Source organism: Ctenocephalides felis, unplaced genomic scaffold (assembly GCF_003426905.1).
Source record: "Ctenocephalides felis isolate EL2017-DRISC unplaced genomic scaffold, ASM342690v1 CF-g0.4_SCAFFOLD_00845, whole genome shotgun sequence".
NCBI classification, from domain to species: Eukaryota; Metazoa; Arthropoda; class Insecta; order Siphonaptera; family Pulicidae; genus Ctenocephalides; species Ctenocephalides felis.
The window spans coordinates 10,363,412-10,385,136 of record NW_020536999.1 but is presented as its reverse complement, the minus strand read 5'-3'; the positions used below and the strand labels follow the sequence as shown (position 1 = coordinate 10,385,136).

Genomic DNA, 21,725 nt, shown 5'->3' with positions numbered 1-21,725 from the left:
GGCTGGCAAGATCGTAAAATATGTCGGGCAAGATCGTAAAATATGTCGGGCACAATATTAAATTATGATTTATCATATCATTGCTAGGTAACAAACTGTCCGGCATGCACTAATAAGGAAATCTGGCGTCGTGTGCACCGGCCTTTATAGACAAGAATTATGTTAAGAATACTGCGGTTGTGAATAGAGAGCTTAAACGTGAAATCTGGCTGGCAAGATCGTAAAATATGCCAGACAAGATCGTAAATTATGATCTATCATATCGTTGCTAGGTAACAAACGGCATGCATTAATCAGGAAATCTGGCGTCGTGTGCACCGGGCTTTATAGACAGAAATTATGTTAAGAATATTGCAGTTGTGAATAGAGAGCTTAAACGCTGGCAAGATCGTAAAATATGTCGGGCACTATCGTAAATTATGATTTATCATATCGTTGCTAGGTAACAAACAGTTTGGCATGCACTAATAAGGAAATCTGGCGTCGTGTGCACCGGCCTTTATGGACAGGAATTATGTTAAGAATACTGCGGTTGTGAATAGAGAGCTTAAACGTGAAATCTGGCTGGCAAGATCGTAAAATATATCGGGCAGGATCGTAAAATATGTCGGGCAAGATCGTAAAATATGTCGGGCAAAATCGTAAATTATGATTTATCATATCGTTGCTAGGTAACAAACGGCATGCATTAATCAGGAAATCTGGCGTCGTGTGCACCGGGCTTTATAGACAGAAATTATGTTAAGAATATTGCAGTTGTGAATAGAGAGCTTAAACGCTGGCAAGATCGTAAAATATGTCGGGCACTATCGTAAATTATGATTTATCATATCGTTGCTAGGTAACAAACAGTTTGGCATGCACTAATAAGGAAATCTAGCGTCGTGTGCACTGGGCTTTATAGACACAAATTATGTTAAGGATACTGCTGTTGTGAATAGAGAGCTTAAACGTGAAATCTGGCTGGCAAGATAGTAAAATATGTCGGGCAAGAACTTGAAATGTGTCGGGTTATATTGTAAATTATGATTTATCATATCATTAATCAGAAAATCTGGCGTCGTTTGTCGTTAAGTATCATTTCCTACCTTCTCTCAAAGTAGCCCTCTTGTCCAATATCGGGGCGACAATTAACTCTTCCCCGACAGAAAATTCATCGGTCAAAGTCAAACAGGCAGCATCCTTTGGTTCCAACAACCATAAGGGTCTCACTAAGGGTAAACCAACATCCAAAGCTTCCCTTGAGTATTTTTTCAGGAGCGGAGTGACTACTTTCTGTCTAAGTGCCGTTAAGGTACGAACAATTTCTAAAACCTAAAAGGTAAAAAATACTTTAATAAAAATACTTACTAAATTTTCAAGGCAGTAGTGAAGAATATAAAGTTTACCTGTGGGTCCTTAAAGTCCTCTGGAAGTTGTGCAAACTTGACGACCGGTAAAAAAGTCGCCAACTGCAACCATCGTATATAAAGCTCCTTCTCTGGCAAACCTGTGTTACCACCTACTGCTCCAGGAATCAAAAACTGGTAACCTAAAAATTTAACCATAAAAATTACCAATAGTTCCAGGTTATGTAATATCTTTTTATTACCAATGACTCCGTAACTTAGGACAGCCGGTAAGACTTTCCTCAGATCCTCCCAAGTCCCTTTCAGATCCGGAAGGGCAACAAATATTGGCGGTTTGGGTGCCCTTATGGCTCCTGTGACTGCTGCAAATCTACTTTCAGCACCACGTTCTACCAATAGGGTTTTGTAGTCATCAGGGTCGGCTAAGGGGTCCTTGAATTTGTAATGGGGCGGCATGTCTTCGGCGGTTCCGTAATCCAGATAGAAACCATCAATCTAATAATAAATAGGAAAATAAATTTTAATTACATGGTTATGGATAAATTAGGACTGGTCAAATAAAAATGCTTCCTTTAAATCACTCAGTTTATTTTAAATGTTAATTGGTTCACGGTTCAGCAAGAAGAGAGGCATTTTACATAGCTTTAACCTAAACATAAAAATAAGATGGCGGATACATAGTTTGAGTAAGGGAAGAGTATTGCCAACGTCACTAATAGTAATGGCGGGATATTTGAATTACAAATATATATATAACATTACATTTGACATTACATAAGAAAAAATGTGACAAACAATTTTGTCCAAGGACCAGAAGACGAAGGGAAAGTTGGTAGAAAGGAAGATAGTGATCTGATTTTGTTGGCCTGTAGGGTTTGATATTTTGATGATTCACACAATTCACTCATACAATTTACTCACTTTGTAAGTATCCAAAACACTGTACAGTTTATCCGTAAACCATTTGACTGCTTGAGGAGAAGTTGCGTCCAAAACGCCTGCACTTTGGGCAGATCCATATCGAATCAAGGCAGGAATGTCGTGGGCTGCACCACGTTCACCTAAAAAAATATTTAATATATCAATTTGATAATATTTATATAAAAATACATAATTAATGAATTACAAATCTGGTTTTTAAATTATTATTAAAAACCGAATCTTCAATTTTTCCATATTTCGATAAGCTATACCTTCAAAAATAACATACCAAAATTTAATCGATATCTTAAATAGTTTTTGAGTTACAACCATCTGAAGATAATATATATATTATAACGATCATTTTATCTTTAACGCCGTCTCTCGAAACAGCATTTTCGAATTTGCTGCAGCGATTAATTAAAAAACAAATGATCCGATCACTATCGAATTTTTTACATGTTCTATATATAGTTCTCCGTACAATGACCTATCGATTTTTGATCTGATCAAAACAGGCCAAAAACGATCTGAAACGAAAATTTTGGGTAAAATTTCTCGAAAACTGTTAATGACAAATTAAGTATAAAAAAATTCTACCTGACATAAGAGTGTTTTTGAGATACGAGCCGCCAAAAGAGCGTTTCGTTGCCTTACATACAAAGAAAATTCGTGATACGATCTTTGAGCAAGAAAGAGTTTTTGGATAATGTTAATGCCAAAATGAAAAATATAAAAAATTGACCAGATATAAGAATGTTTCGAGATACGAGTAAAATTACAGATACAACCTATGACCGAGTAAGAGTTTTTCTAGAGAAATGTTATTGGCAAAATAAGGAAACAGGAAAAATTTTCACCTGATATACGAGCGTTTCGAGATATGAGCCGCAACAGGGTGATTCGTTGCCCCGACATGCAAGTAAGAGTTTTTTTTTGTAAGAGTAAGAAAAATTTAATGCCAAAATTAACAAAAAAAAATCGACCTGACGTTCGAATGTTTCGAGATGCGAGCCGCTAAAGAGTAGTCAATAGCCTCGGATACGAGCAAAAATTGATACACAACCTTTAAGTGAAAAATAAAATAAAAAACATGACCTGACAAAGTTTTGAAATACGAGCGATATAAAAGTGTGCCAAGATACGAAAAATCGAGATACGGCATTTGAGCGAGTAAAAATTTACTCGAAAAATATATAATGACAAAAAGAAAATAGAGTTTTCTAACCTGCCAAATGACCTAAACAAAATTTCGAGATACGACCCGCCAAAAAAAGCATTTTGTTGCTTTGACATACAAACGAAAACTCCAGATACAAACTGTGAGCGAATAAGTTTCTTTGGAAAATATTAATGCAAAATGACCAAAATAAAAAAAATCTGTGATTTTCCTACCATAGAAATATTTTGGCTGTATGATAAAAATTGCTTTGAGATACGAAACGTATCGACATACAAGTCTGGTTACAAACGAATATGTCGGGGTAGTGCTGTATTTTTTCACACACCCAATTAATTGTACTAGTCTATGTCTTTTGCGGTCTAATTTAGGACTAATTTTCTTGTCCAAAATAATATAAATTTAATTTCTATCATACCAACAAAGTATCCAGCTTGCAAGCATTCAGAAAACTTGAACTTTCTGTACTGATAAAAGGCTGTGTACAGCAAAAGAACTCGAAATCCACGTCTGTGCATACATCTACTGTCTCGTACATTGTGGAAAACCTATCCTTGTCCAGGGTCAGATCACCATTGTTTTTTTGCCATTGCTCACTAACCTAAAAATAGATAATAAAAATATTAAATAGAAGACTAATAAATAAAAACAGTCATATTCTACAAATATCATTCCTACTTTTTCAACTACTATAAGCTCATCATAAGCTAAATTTATATCCAAATATAAAATTGAACTCGTGAACCATCTAAAGATACAAAGTGTAACTAGTGGTGTATAGCATCGTGCCTTAAGGCAAATTGCTGAAACTTCCCGTATCGTAATGATATATTCCAGAAATTTCAAACATTTTCAAATATATTTATTACAAATACTGTAACTTTCATTATTTTGCTATCTCGTTATATCTGAGCAAATCAAATGTAAATCATAAATCAATTTATCTCCAGAACATTAACAATAGTCATTTTATTTCCAATTCAATTTCAAAAAAAAAAATACTTGCCAAATTTACACAAAATTGAAAAAGTGCTCCCGTATAGTCGCAGTCTAAACGCATTTGAAAATAATTCTGTGCGACATTTCACTTGTGCTGTGCTTAGCTTGGCAGCATTTTCACATTTTTCAATAGTTTTCACAGAATTGGAAAAGTGCCCCAGTACATAAACAGTCTAAACGCACTTGGGTAAACATTTGTACCAGAGTGGCGCAAAGACTGTGCTTAGCCTGGGTAATTTTTTGAATTTTTAGTCCAAAATTACCAAAATATTTTATACAAAAATAAAAAAAGATGTAATAATTTTTATCCTCAAAAAAAACTTCATGTTTTGTCAATACAAGCAGAAGTTTTTCAGATTATTCAAATCGGACGCTTAGTTTACTCAAAAACTGCAATATTTTGCACATTTAGCTCTGTATCTTCGAAATGGCAGGACCTGTCTTTGCCAAAAACTAATCACCTCTTCTCCCAATCATTACAAATTGATTTTTGTCATTCAAATCCGATACTCCGTTCTCTCAAAAACTCGATTTGTATTTTCTGCACTCTTTGCTCCGTATCTCCGTAACGGCTAGACCTGTTTTTGCCAAAAACTAATCAGCACATCTCTCTATCAATAGGGATCGAATGTTTTTTAAACCATTCAAATCGGTTGATCCGTGCGCCCGAAAACGTGGACGAAATAATGCGGACATACAAAACACACACACACATACACACACACCCATCCATGCCAAAATGTTCAGAAACCTTCAGAACGTCGAGAAATGCAAAAATGCATTTTCGATTTTCGGCCCATTACTATAACTACCATGCTGGCAGATAAAAATAATTGAGGCCAAAAAAGAATGCCAACAATAAGCAAAGATGTGTAAATTCTTTCGACGAAATCTTTGGTAAGTCTAAAAAATCTAAATATTTGTTATCTTACCAATACATGTCCAAGTTTCAAAAATCCCTGAGCAATCACAGCTTCAGTATATTATAGACAGCAGCTTCAGTAAGATTTTCCTTGATCACAGGAGCAATCTGCCAAACAGGTTCGGCCAGCAAAGAATTAATAACACCCACATCTTCTTCCTGAAACAAAAATAAACTTCTGTGAGACCTGACAGAATTTTTACTTTAAATTTTTCCTTTACCTTCAATCCATCACAAAGAGCGTTCAGCCAGGCCAAATGCAATTCTCTAGGATTTGCTGCACAGCAAATCCTGTAGGACAATACAGTCGGCTCTGGTTCCACATCAGGATTGTGATAATCTGAAGAAGATCCTGCAAATGCAAAGTCATCACGTTTTGCCCTCAAACATAATTTACCATCGTCCAGGCTGACGTGCAGAGGAGTCGCGTCTGATACCAAATAGCTGCACCTCTAGAGGAAAAAAAATTATAAGTCCTAATAATTTATCTCCTGAACATTAACAATCTTCATTTCATTTCGAATTCAAATTCAAAAAAAATAGTTTAGTTGCCTAATTTACACAAAATTGAAATTTACACAAAAAGTGCTCTCGTATAGTCACAGTCTAAACGCATTTGCAAACAATTCTGTGCGACATTTTCACTTACACAGTGCCCAGCTTGGCGGCATTTTCACATTTTTCAATAATTATCACAAAATTGGAAAAGTGCTTCAGTGCATAAACATTCTAAACCAGTGATTCCCAACCTTTTTTGGGCCCCGTCCCACCTTGAGGTTTCTAAAAACGTTATGCCTCCCATACAATTTTTTTTATTCTTGAAAAAATGTGAATGTTAAGTTTCAAGGTGAAATCACTATCAAAGTGTTATTAAACATCATAAGTAAAATTTCTAAATAAGCCAAAAAACAGAAATTTCAAACTGATTCTATTAGTATTTTGTCGAAATTTATTTAACGTGATACTAAGCTTGCCAGCTGCACAAATATTTTATATTAGGTTCTACATTACTGAGCTTCAAACTTAAGTCTCCACATTATGTAATTTCAAGTCTATTTCTTTTTTATCAATAAATTATAGCAAAAAACCACATAGGATTTGTACATTTGGGCATTTGGTTTCAGTTTCTTCACAACGAGTCTACTTAACGAGTCTACTTAGCTAGTTGCATTTTCTTAACTCAGAACAAAATTATAACTAATTTTTATATATCTTTTTGTGTATTTTTTTTTTAATTTTAAGAACGGAAATTTGTCGCTATCGGGTTGGCAACTAACTCCGTAAGTAAGTGCGCATTTTTGTTAGAAAATCAAAGACAATTTTTGCGTGGAATTAAATAACTTTTGATCGACCATTTTGATGACCTTTTGTTATCTTCCAAGAAGCATCATTATAAAACTTAATCTAACCATTTTTTTTATTTAAGGGTTTTAATTAAATGGTTCATGGTCAGGACTATTTGGTGTTATGGAGAAACATTTCAACCAAGGCCCAATAATTTTTAAACATAGCCAAATTGTTTCTATTAGCCGAAACGATGATAGCTTTAATTAAGTTGTCCACAACTTTAACTGGACAATCAGAGTAGCATTGTGTGCAAAATCACCAGAAATGACAAACCAATTTTGACATTTATTAAGGTTTCGACACTAAAAACAGCACTTAACTTTTATGATCATCGTTTTTCGGAAATAAAAATGCAAAATATAACAAAAATGTTTGTTTTGCATTTCCATTTTAACGAACGCTAAACGAGTTGTAATTTTACTATAAAGTAATGAGCATAATTCAAATTCAAGCTAAACTTTTTAAAAAGTCAGGTCTATTTACAACGTCAGGCAGCGATGAAAACTAGCTCTGTTCCGGGCAAACCAGAACTCTTTAGTTAGATCTACAACAACCATTTTTTGTTGAATGTTTTACTGATAATGGTACTACATGACATTCAAATCACCAAAATTTTCAAATTGCGTGCGCCCTACGTTGGGAATCATTGGTCTAAACTCTAAAACGCACTTGGGTAAACATTTGTACCAGAGTGTCGCTTAGACTGTGCTTAACCTGGGTAATTTTTTAAATTTTTGATCCAAAATTACAAAAATAATTTAGGAAAATTAAAAAAAGATGTAGAAATTGTTTTCATCCTCAAAAGCAATTGTTTTGTCAATACGAGCAGAAAGATTTGTAGATCAGCTCACTCAAAAACTGCCATTTTTTGCACACTTAGCTCTGTATCTTCAAATTGGCGGGACCTGTCGTTGCCAAAAACTAATCACCTCTTCTCTCAATCATTACAAATTGAATGTTTATTAGATCATACAAATCCGATACTCCGTACTCTCAAAATCTCGATTTGTATTTTTTGCACTCTTTGCACCGTATCTCCGTAACGGCTGGACCTGCCTTTGCCAAAAACTAATCAGCAAATCATCCTATCAACAGGAATCGAATGTTTTTTAAACCATTCAAATCGGTTGATCCGTGCGCCCGAAAACGTGGACGAAAAAATGCGGACACACAAAACACACACACACACACACACATCCATTTTCTCTGAGGTATATCCTAAAAATGTTCAGAAACCTTCAAAACGTCAAGAAATGCAAAAATGATCATTTTCAATTTTCGGCCCATTACTATAACTACCCTACGGGAAGTTAATTATAATTATAATTCCATTACGCCTTAGTTATATTTTTATAACGTAGGTTTTATATAAAAATAATATTTATTTCACTTTAATACAATTACTTCACTATATTTTAATACTTTATTATATTCAAATTATACAATTAATAATATTGTATTTTATTATGTGATATAATATATGATTACTGGTTGAATAGTAATTAAAGAATCCCAAATGAAAATCAGAGCGCGTCCTATATATAGGGTTAAGTCTAGTACGCTTTGATTATAAAACATATTGATTGAATGGTAAATGTATATATTATTGATGTATATAATTGGAAGTTATGATTATAAAATATGCTGATTGAATAAGTAAATGTATATTGTTGAGAATTGTGTTCTTTATAATTATAAATAATGGTCATAAGTAAATTCCTTAGAACGATGTATACTCCCAAGTAACGGTAAATGTTGCGAATATTTTGTACATCTGCCAGACAACCCTTAATAAAAGTTTATGATAGCTCATGTACCTTCGGCGAGCTATCATAAAACTAGAAATATTGGAAATATTTTAAAAATGTAAAAATATAAGTTAGTTAGTCCTGAACTCTTGAACAAGCAACAACTGAAATATTATAATAAAACGATAAATAAATTTTTGTATCTAAATAAATTCTTTGATTTCACACACTTCCCGAAGAGCTACAAATGTTCCAATTCTCGTATTCAAAAGTATTCAAAATAAAACCCTAATCTACTCAAGAATTATTAAAAATTGGTTACATTTAATTATTAATTAGTAAATTGATTACTAACGTCTCTTCATTTGGTGGCAGCTTAATCGAATCCAACTCCGAGATAAGAGTGCAAATTAATAAAATAAATTAAAAAAATTAAAACAAAAAGTGTGTGAAAAATAAGCAAACTCTTAAAATTTACAAGTGATACAAAAATAAAGTGCATCAATTAAAATCGATGAAAATCTATATAAAATCATCAAAATAATTCTAATAAAAATAATAACTGGAAGATTTAATAAAAAGAATAATAACAAGTTCAGAAGAAGATTTTGAAGTTTAAAACGTGGGACCAAATCAGGACTTAAATCTACAACCCTGGAGCGACGATCAAGGTGAACAAAACCCTCTATCATAATCAAAAGGAATTCAAGTAAGAAAATTCATATATTATTACAAATTCAAGATGGAGAACCAATCTATAATTTTGAATGAAAACTTATTAGATTTAAATTTAGCCTTAGCTATATTACCGAATTTTATTGAAAACGAAACTGATGTACGTATTTTTATTGATGTATGTGATTCACTGAATGAAAACTTAAAGGCCAGTGAATCACAAAAACTATTTTTAACCATAAAAAGTAAATTCCCACCTCATGTACTAATAAAAATAATACGTAGCATATACAAATGGCCAAAAATGCGAAAACAAATTAAATCATATGTAAGCAAATGTCCTGATTGTCAAAAAAATAAAGTATGTAAGAAAACAAGGCAACCTTTAGTTATAACAACAACAGCCCGCGAGCCTTTCGAAAAAATTTGTATTGATATTTGCGGCCCTTACCCCGTTTCTGACTCCGGAAATAAATATTTGTTGACATTTATATGCGACTTAACGAAATATGCAGGCGCCATCCCCATTTGTAATCAAGAAAGTTCGACAGTCGCAAATGCATTCGTTTCAGAAATTATTTTAAAATTTGGCTTTCCTAAGGAAATTCTATCTGATCAAGGCACCACGTTTACTAGCAATTTATTCAAGGACGTTTGCAAATTACTAAAAATTAAAAAGATAACAACTTCCCCGTACAGACCTGAGTCGAATGGCTCATGTGAAAGAATCCATAGAGATTATGTTCAAAACTTGAGATCTTATATTAACAAAACCCAAACAGATTGGGACAAATGCATAAAATACGCAGTTTTTATCCATAATACAACTATACATAACGCGACAAATTACACACCTTTCGAGTTAGTTTTTGGTAGGAAAATAGAATTACCACTGTCTATAGCAAAACCTATATTTCAATATAACTACGACACTTACGTTAATGAGTTAAAATCGCGGTTATCGCACGCGAATAGTTTCGCTCGACAGAATTTACTGAGTAATAAAGAAAAAACTAAAAGTAGCTATGATCAAAATTTGAATCCTGAAACCTTTGAGATCGATGAGTATGTGCTTTTGAGAGATGAAACTCCGTATCCGCGGCGATGCAAAAAACTTTTGCCCCTATGGAAAGGTCCCTTTAAAATATTAAAAACCGATAGTATAAATAGTACCATTTTGATCCATAATAAACATGTACAAGTGCACAACAACAAATTGAAAAAGTTTATACCAAACGAGTAAAGTAACATAATCTTTATCAAATTTTCTAAAAAAAAAAAAAAAACTTATTATTGAATTCCATTTAATTAATTTGATAAATCTCATAGAATAATGTTAATTATCACATAAATCAAATTATCAATTAAATTTTATTGATTAAATAATAATAATAAAAATAATATTTCTTTCACAAATAAATTAAATCTAAAATATGTAATGTAAATGTAAATCTAGAATTTAAAAAAAATAGTCCAATTTATAATATTAATGTTAAGGTTTAGCTAAGTGTTTTGATTTACTAAAATATAAATAAAAATTGATGTCTTTAGTTGTTATATCCATTATGCATCAACTCATAGTTATTAAGATGAAGATTTTAGTTATTAATGTACCAGTAAATTACAACCTGAAATTCGCTAATGTTATGTAATAAGCCGAGGACGGCTTAATTTTCACGATGGAGGTGTTGAAAATTGTGTTCTTTATAATTATAAATAATGGTCATAAGTAATTTCCTTAGAACGATGTATACTCCCAAGTAACGGTAAATGTTGCGAATATTTTGTACATCTGCCAGACAACCCTTAATAAAAGTTTATGATAGCTCATGTACCTTCGGCGAGCTATCATAAAACTAGAAATATTGGAAATATTTTAAAAATGTAAAAATATAAGTTAGTTAGTCCTGAACTCTTGAACAAGCAACAACTGAAATATTATAATAAAACGATAAATAAATTTTTGTATCTAAATAAATTCTTTGATTTCACACACTTCCCGAAGAGCTACAAATGTTCCAATTCTCGTATTCAAAAGTATTCAAAATAAAACCCTAATCTACTCAAGAATTATTAAAAATTGGTTACATTTAATTATTAATTAGTAAATTGATTACTAACGTCTCTTCAATATATTATTAATATATATAACTCCTTTACCACTCACTTGGAATTGATGAAGTATCTCTTCAGAACATTTCCCCAGTTTTTCCCAGTAATAAATGGTTTGAAGCCTCTTGTATCATTTGCAAGCCAATGGGCAGGCCCAGTCCACTGGTAACAGTCAGTCGGGTAATGGTAGGGCGAAATTGCAACCCAGGAGACGTCATAGCATTTCAAAGTGGAATGTGTGGGGTTTGGGTTGTTGGAATTTTGGGAAGAACCACTGGATGTGGATATGGAATGGACGTGCGAGGATATTATGGAAGCGTCTTCTTCGCGATCCAGATAGAGACGGGCACTGTGCAGCCATTCTAGGCATAGGGGACTCTTCCTGGAAAAAATAATAATATATTTATTTATTTATTTATTTATTCATAAGCAAGCCGTAATCAATAATAATAGATATTATTTCAGGCTCTTGTCAAGCTTATTCATAATTTTTATTAAAAGGACAGTAATTTTATAATAATCATAATAGCTGCACAAATTTCGCTTCTGAATAAAAGAGCTGCAAAAAAAGCATTCGAACATTAAATACAATGTTCATCATCAAGTTCATCATATTAAAGTCTATTTGACCATCCGCCATTTACCGATTAACATTTTTGAAAAAAAATTACTTCGAAAGAATTAGATTTTTGAGAAACTATAAATTTGACAAAAAATTACTTTTTTTTTTAAAAAAAAATAAATGTTTTCTTTATTTTGACATATTTTGGAAATTCTGAACTTCCTTTCAAAGCAATAGTACTGCCTTAACTGCATAGAGACGAAATATAGAAGCGCGTAAGCGCCGCGTCGCCGTCTAACGGATGGTACGGAACCCATAGAAATGTAAACAAAATTGATACTAATTGTTAAGATCTCTATAAAATATCTGATAATTTGATGTGCATATGTATAATGATCATTTTTGACCGCTAAATGGCTTTTTGTTCTACTTTTTTCATTAAATCTCCGAAACCGCTAGACCTGCCTTCATGTAAATTTGACCAATTCTTCATCTTGTCAATATAAGTAGAATGTTTTCTAAATTTTTAAAATCAGACGCTCTTAAAAACCGTGTTACCGTTTTTGGCACTTTTTGACCCATATCATCGGAACGGCTAGACCTGCCTCCACCAAAAACTAATCAGCACGTCTCCTTATCAGTACGAATCGAATGTTTTTTTAAATTATTTAAATCGATTGATCGGTGTTTTCGAAATCGTCGACGAAAATTTGTATCCGCACATACATACACACACGCACACACACACACACACACACACACACACACACATACATCCATTTTTTTAAGGTATGCCAAAATACTCATAAACCTTTAAAACGTCGAGACATGCAAAAAATTTCATTTTCGATTTTTTTGCTATTAGTGTAACTTGCCCTACGGGAAGTTAATAAACATTTTAGGTGACCAGAAAGGATATAATCTAGTTGGATTTCTAACAGAAATCAAACTATTTGCATTCCATTCCTTGATAACTTCAATTTAAATAAAAACCAGAAGGATTCTAATTATCTAGTTGTGACCAAAAATTATACAAATATGACCAGATAATAATTCGGGTATTTTTACTCGGCTCGCTGATACTGCTATCAGATTTATTCTCCACTTAGTACCTTTTAAAGATTTCAAGGTATTTTTATTTTATTTATTTATTTATTCATTTTGAACTAAGTTCTTAATAAGGAACTCATCGCAAAGATTTTCCAGATGATCAAAAAACTCTATAATTTTACTATACCTTTCAGAAAAGTTCATATCCTCGGCATGACAAGGAAACACCCTATCAGACCTTAGGGTTGTACCTAAAATAATAAAATAAAAGCAATAAAAAACTTGCCATTAGATTGTTTTAGTTGATTCAGCAACTTATATCTAATGCAAAAACTAAAATACTAAGAAAATTCAAATTCAGGTCTTTTTGATGCTGTCTAAAAATATCTACCAAGTTGTTATTGGATCTGTAACACTAAGTTAGCAATTTTAAATATTCAAAATTCAAATTTAAACTAAATTATTTAGTCAGTAGTTTCTGACTTTCCAAATTCCGTAGAGACATTTCTGACAAAATGATTAAGATTATATATCAGTAAAAAAATATTGGAAACGACTTCAAGAGAAAATGCTGAATTTCTGTTTCATAAACAAAATTTGCCAAAATTTATAGAAGACATATAAAAATATATTTATATACAATAAATATTATAAAAAAATCGCAAAAAAATAATTTTTCAAACGATCGCAAATCGCAAAAGAAAGTAAATGCTAAACAAACCGAATAAACCTACATCTTAAAAAAATCACCAAGCAGTATTAGATATAGAATAAAAAAAAAAAAAACTAAAGCAAATTAGGGGGGGGGGGCGTCCATTAAACACGTGAGATTTTAAGGGAGAAGGGGTTTGATAAAAAATCACAAAATATCACGTAAGGGAAGAAGCGATATAATATGATATCACGTGTATTTATTTTTTAAATATATTTTTTAAAAAAGTTCAAACATTTTCAAAAAAAATCTAATATTTTACAGTTTTTTACCAATCTAAAAATACACGTAATGTTTGGTGGGGGAAAGGAGATAATTTTAAATATCACCATGTATCACCAAGGGAGAGGGAAAGTTCCAAAAATCTTTAAAAACTAGGTCACGTGATTAATGAAGATTGAATGAAAATATCTAAAAACTAAAACAAATAAGAAGATATACTATTCTTGATAAATAATCTTAATAATTAAGAGAATTATGGATTTATCTAATTCTAACAAGTAAGTCCTTCTACCAATTTTATCTTACCCAACTCTCCACTAATGATAGTATCACCATTATCATCATAAATCTTCAAAGATCTCCTCATTTTATTAAATTGCACTTTTTCAAAATAGGATTTGGCCAAAATTTTCTGATGGTACATCACATAGGCGAATCCTACCAAAAATACTATGACCAGAAATAATATGGCGACAAAGGCACGAACTTTGTAGTCGACGTCTGGTTTTTTCTTCTTTTTTATTATATTTGGCACCATCTGGGAAAAATAATTATTAAGAAAATTCATGTTTATTAAATATGATTTTTTATAAATTATAATATTTATTACAACTGTTAAATAATTTAACATCTAGCAATAATAATAAATAATAACATAAATTTAAATAAGAAAGAGTACAAAGGATAGAATTTATATTAAAATGATATCCGTAGTATGGTGATTTAGTATAAAATAAAAGCAAATAATATTGAAAATGAAATTAATAAATAAAATTTCTGAATAATAAAATAATACTAGAAAAACAATAGTATGAATGATTTTTTTTTACTTGTATTTTTTCTCGGAGTAAGCTGGCCAAGGAATTGATAGATGTGATGGAATTTTGATTGGAATTCTCGATGGAATCTCCCATTGGAAGTCCTAACTGGTCGGTCATCCTCAAATCGGCCAATGTTGATATACTTTTTTTTCTTGGCATCCTTAAAGGAGCCCTAAAAATGAAAAAAATAAATTTATAATATATTTAACCCCTGATGTAAAACTTAAAGCATAAAAAGGAAATTAAATCAAGGTTGTGATTAGAATACTATGAGTAAAATTATAAATAAATCTATATATATATATATATATATATATATATATATATAATATATATATATAAGAGGATCGTGTTAGTTACAACACTTATAACTCGCGAACGGCTGAACCGATTTAGCTGAAAATTGGCAGAAAGGTAGTTTAGAGCCAGGAGAAAGACATAGGATACTATTTATCCCGTTTTTTAAATTCAAATTCAAAATTAATTAATTATAAACTATCCATTTAGTTTATTCAACCTATGATTCATATTTTATCCATAACATTTACTTTTAACCGTCGACTGTCAACCGGTGTTTTTGTTTTGATACATATTTTTGATACCGGGTCAGCTAGTGTTATATAAAAATTTTTAATATAAGGCAATGAATAAAAATCAAATTTACGAAGTTTTATAATTTTAGTAGCTGATGTCTCTAAAAATAAATTTTGAATTTTTGAAGCAAATATGCTTGCTATTAAGACCTAACATAAATCCAAAAAAAAATAATACATTTGCTAAAACTTCCAAAATTTAAACAAATTCATTCAATTAAATATTAACAATCAATAACAATAAAAATAATAATTTACCCCTCGTTCCTAAGTTTATAAACCTGGTTCATTTTTATGATAAAATCCAAACTGAACTATTTAAAACTATACTGGAACTATTTTATCATTTTGTGACAAACTAAAAACTAATAAGTTGTTGTTATTATTATTATAGATTAATGAAATAAATATTTATAAACTACAAATCTTGAGCAAACAGTTTGTAATGTGACACTGAGTTCAAAAAGTCAGAGGACAATTGCATCTTCAGAGACAATTGCAACGAACCAGAGAAGTAGTGAGAAATTTTTCACATGAGGGACGAATTGAAAAAATGTAACTTTATTTTTATAATGGACAAAGAATATTTTTGAAGTAAAACTTCTTCAAGCTATATTTTTTAGGTAAGACAGATATTACAGCTGATCAAAGAAGGAGATTATATCGTCAGCAAAAAAGTAAAAAAAAATACAAGAATTAAATGAATGTATGTTAATTTTTATTACATAAAGTTCTTCAAACACAATTATTACATGATGAGTGAAGTTGCGAAAACAATATTTGTTTAGGCGTTGTTTAACATAACCCACTGTGTGAACGAATATTATAGAATTTATTAATCAGCAATTATTTCATTTCTCTAATGAAGGTTCATTTCTAAATGCTAATTACTGTGACAAACCGATCATGTCATATTTGAAGTATGAGTTCTGTTTAAAAAATGAACTTTATAACAAGTTTAAGACAGAAGAGTAACAATACAGAACAAATGTGCTTTACCCTGTTTTAGTGTTTTCCACACTCAACAGAGGGTCTACTGTAGTCAAATTCATTTTTTTTTAAAAAACCGATTCTCTAATTATAATACACGTACTTTAAACGTTTATTATTTTTTGCTTATATTATTATTTTAATAGTATTATTATTTATTAATAATTATAAAATATTATTGTTATTTATTATTTTGGTCGTTCATCGATTTTTAATATATTTTTTTCTTCATTTCAAAAAAAAGTAAATTTTTGTCAAGAACTTATAGTTTCTTAAAAATCTAATTTTTCAGAGTAATTTTTTTTAAAAATGTTAATCTTAAGAAAAAAAAATTTGGTACGGGAAGTTCCAGCAATTTGCCCTAAGGCACAATGCCATACACAACTAGATTTTTTTAGAACCATTTATAGTACACCCATGGTGTTCTCATATTATCAAGTGAACCTAATCTCTTTGTGTGTAATAATGAATGGGTGAGTGACCGACGGTCACATTGTTCTGAAATTGACTAATTTCCTCTTTATGACTAATTTAAATTTCAACCAATTATTTGTATAAATCATCATTGACGATAAAAACATTGTCTAAATTTAATTTCTACTATACATATCTAAGTAAGTATCTAAAGATCGCGGCTTACTACTTTTTTATCTTAGACGAAAATAAGTAGATAACAATTTTACAAGACTGCACTAAAAATTACATTTTTAAAATAATTAATCCAAAAATTATTTTTCTAAAGCTTTGGGTGTACATTTAATTATTCAACCGGACTAATTTCCTCTCCTGAACTAATTTTGAATTACATTCTACATATGTAACAAGTGCGAATAAATTGATGTCTGGGATATCTATTATATATACACCATTTACAAGAAAATTACCTTAACGTAATGATGTACTAGAAAGGAATATGCAGTTATCCTAGACTGTAGGTAGTATTAAAATTTTATATGTTAATTGTTAATATATTATAATTATCGTACCTGGCAAGTTCTTCATCTGCCATCGCCCTCATCTCTTCGGCGTCGGTGGTCATATTTTCGATGCTGCAGAACGGTGAAGGGCTTTCCGGTGAATCTGAGACCTAAAAAATAAACTAAATATTAGAAAACTGTTAATAATATAGTTGAAACAAAACGACAATCTAACAAAAAATAATATAAACCAAAGTGTTCTGCTAATGATGGTTGAACGTTGTTCTATGGTGATATCTGCTGCATTCTGATGAAAACATTATTTGTTATAAATAAAAGCCAGAACAACTGGACAACAAAAGCATTTGATCAAATTTAAAATTCGCTTTGGTAGACCAATATCTGCTGTTTTAAATAGAAATCACTACTGCATTTTATCAGTTTCTTTAGTACATAGGTTTGAACCCAGTAGTAACTACCCAATATGCATAAATATAGAAAAAAAATGGTAAAATTTATAAACTTTTTACTGAACATACCCACATATGTGTACAAGAGTCAATACTCAATAATTTGTCAATGATGGAACTCTGTTGGATATTAAATAAATGCAAAATCTTATTTTTTGCGTGGTTTTTAATTTAGTTCATAGCAAGTTCTCGATCAAACAAAGACTATGTCTAAACTACATCCAAACCACAGATTACTTCTGTTCTGACACAGATCTGTTGGTTTATTTTGAACCATCACGTGCTAAAAATATCCAGGATGGGATGCACTTAAGAATTGAAGTTCTTATTTTGATAGGGCTCCCAAGAACAATCAGTTTTGAACCAGATCATCGTATTTCTGTAAACACAATATTGTGACGTATTATGAAACAAACAGGATTTTTAAAAAAAAAGTGTCTTTCGTAATGTATTATTTAATTTTTATCCTCATTTTTTTTTATATTATATATATATTTTTTATTGTAGTATTTTATAGACGACTAAGAATGATGTAATGGATTTTTTTGAAAAAATGGCCTTTCCTAGTATATTATTATATTTTTATCTCCATTTTTATTAATTATCACCTAATGGCAATGTCTTTGATTTCACAAATTTAATTAAGAAGTGTTTGCACTACTTAATCATTAAATTATTCAAGCAATCTATTCGTTCAGCAATCAACATTCTGTTTTAGTTCTTCTGTTTTAGTTTTGTTTGTTGTCTTTAAAAATGTTAACCTTAATTTAATGAAGTAAAATAAAGTAAAGCTCCTGATTTATGAAACGAAACGTAAACTGAAAAAAATCATAATGGGCAAAAATAAAATAATGCTTTGGAAAGATAATTAGAGTAGAAATAAAGCTAATCTTTGTACAAAATTTTTAAATTAGTTTACTCAGAGAAAATATGTAAGTATTCAATATCAATCTTATAAGAAACGTATATGGTCGTAAAAATCTTATACGAATTTTTGATAGAATCTTTCTTAATCTTTCTAATAAATTATAAATTCTTATAAGAATCTTTGGATGTATCCTATAATCACGTGAGGAGAGAGAAGAGAACAAGGAGAGAGTGATTTTTTTAGCTAAATTAAAAAAAATATTCCAAAATTTTTCAGAAAAATTTACGAATTTTCTGTCCATTAAAAATACATATAATGTTTTGTGGGTAATATCACGAAGCCCCATCAAGAGGAGGGAACAAGGACTCTAAAAATCCTTGAAAATCGATCACGTGATCATTTAAAAACCCTTTTGATTGTTTCCAAGGCGCTTTACTTAGTTTTTCTTCACGTTATTCCAAAATTAGATATTATTATTATTAGAACATTCAATGTGTATGCCCTGAAAGCGAGGTCCATTTATTCAATTTTTAATGATTTTTAATAAATCGACTATTTTTCGCAGTGCTATTATATTTTACTGATTCAATCATAAAAAATGTCTTGGTGAATCTTTTCCAGAATCCAATCAACACGGCTCCCAAATCATATCCTTCAAACAAATTTTAAATTTTTCAAAAATCGGTACAGTCGTTGTTGAAAATCAAAATTATCAAATTCAGTATTAATAAACATTTTATAAATTACCACTCAGAATACTCGCATTATCAATACTCCAGTCATTACATTAACTTCACCTCAGAATTCGAGATACCCAGCTGTAAGTCTGTAAATACACCCTAAAAGTTGTCTCGTACCATATGTAGGTTTTGAGACAACTTTCAGGGTGTATTTACAGACTTACAGCTGCGTATCTCGAATTCCGAGATTCTTACCTAATTTCAGCTTAAATGACAGGAATAAAAAATTTTATTAGCTCATTGTATGTATCCAGAAAAGACATAAAATTTTGTCACATCTTTTATGACGGAAATAGTCGTCAAACCCACTTAACAGATTGAAGGCCTTTTAATCTACATGGATCATCGTAGATCTACAAGGATCTTTTTACAATAGTCTTTTCTTCAACTTGCCTGAAGGTCCAAAAAATTATTGAGGCTCTCGTCACTGGACATTGCATAACTCCTCTCCATTCTGTCACGAACGTAACGAATTCTGCCAGACGTGACGCTCGGCTCGCGCACTGAGGGCTGCAAGCTCATAGAGCGCCTCTGTTTACCACGAGGAGGTTTCGACATTGTAAACGGATTTTTTGTTAAGGATAGGTCTTTGTAAACGATACACGATAATGTTCTAGATTTATATTCACATTATATACTGTCACAACGTTTTTAATGATGATTTAGAAGTACACCAGCCAGTGTGTACCTAATTTTTGACATCATTCAGTATTTTTATTTTTACACGGATTTTATTTAACAATATCCAGAACCGATTGTTATAAACAAATCACAATAAAGTTCACATTATCTATTTGGTGTTATTAGAAAAAAGTATTTGTTTTTGTAAGAATTTTTTCGACAGTTTGTGAATATTATTTACATATACACGATCATAGCCAATTTGTGCCTAAGTTATATAGCATTGAAGGGTCAATTTTCGGATAAAATAGTAATATTATGTTACGGGTCTATATTTGTATGAGTTGGTAGTCATTAACTATCAAAAAGCTATGTGGTTGCTGTGCCATCAGGCGTTTTACACTAAAACATAACTTTACTCATGAGTTATCAGTTTTCTATATTAAGCCTGATAATTATATCATAATGTTGATGTTTCAAAAAGTTTTCTTCTGACTAATTCAGATCCGTCTTTTACAAAAAAAATACAAAGGAGTTTTTTCTTTGCCTTATTTAGGTACTTTTTCAGTTTCTTAAAAAAAATTTGAATGAAAGCTTTTTGTTAGTTTTTAATTTTGACAATACTTTTAACTCCCTGTTCACTCCCTTAAAGACTAAAACTCCTGTTAGGCGTATTACCTAACTTTACTCATGAGTTATCAGAAAGTTGCATTTAAGATAAAATTGTTATTTGAAGTTTGTGCAGTTTGGAGGTTAGGTTTTATGTGTGAAACGCCTGATGGCACACATAGATTTTTGAAAGTTTATTCATACCAATTCATACAAATATAGACCCCTAACAAAGCGTTACCATCGCATTTTTATTTTATCAGAGAATTGAACCCTAAATATTATTATTATTATTTGTATATATCATTATTATTTGTATTTTTTAATTTTGCTGTAAATATTTTAGTTTTAAATTTATTTAAATATAAATATTCAATGGTACACGATTATTTTCTATATTAAATTTTCACATTCAATTTTTTTTTTTAAATTAATTAAGTTTATTGTTCATTTAATCATCATTTTTTTCTCGCACTCTTTTTTAGTTTATTCAAAATGTGATATTTTTATACTTTATTTTATTACAATTCTTATTATTGTAAAATATTATTGCTTTATTATTGATATAAGTATTTTTTAAATTTCGTTAATATTTTGAATGTGGGCTAAATATTATTTTTAAATGTGGACTAATTTTTTTTTTAATGAAATGAATATTTTTTCATCATGCAATTTAAATATTTTTGAAAGTGGGATATAAGAGTATTGGTTATTAGATTTTAATTTTTTTTAAAATTAAATAATTATTGTTTCCAAAGGTTATAATTTGTTTTAAAATGTCCTTATCTCAACGTGACTCTTTGTGGAATGAAATTTGTAAATACTGCGATATATTTCCTCGTAAATATGTTATTTAACATCGACGACACATTTATTTAATGGTATTAACATTGCGATAAATAAACTGCACGAAATTGTACCATTTAATAATATTCACATGTTCTAAAATATAAAACAAATTTTTAAAAATATAGATTTAGTAGCCGATTTTCGGATAAAATAGAAATGTTATAATAACGCTATGTTACGGATCTATCCTCGTATTATTTGGTAGTAACAAACTGTCAAAAAACTATGTATTTGCTGTGAGATCAAGCGTTTTATACATAAAACCTAACTTCACGCATGTGTTATCAATGAAACATCAAAAAGTTGCACTTGTGATAAAATTATTATTTGGCGTTTTGTAGGTTAGGTTTTATGTGTAAAGCGCCTTATGACAGTTCTTATTACCAATTCATATGAAGATAGACCCGTAATATAGAGTTGCCATAATATATATATATATATATATATA

General features: G+C 30.5%; 1 pseudogene; it reads right to left on the bottom strand.

Annotated features, from left to right (window-relative positions):
• Positions 1-1,077: 1,077 nt before the first annotated feature.
• Positions 1,078-19,756, bottom strand: LOC113377760 (annotated as a pseudogene).
• Positions 19,757-21,725: the final 1,969 nt, after the last annotated feature.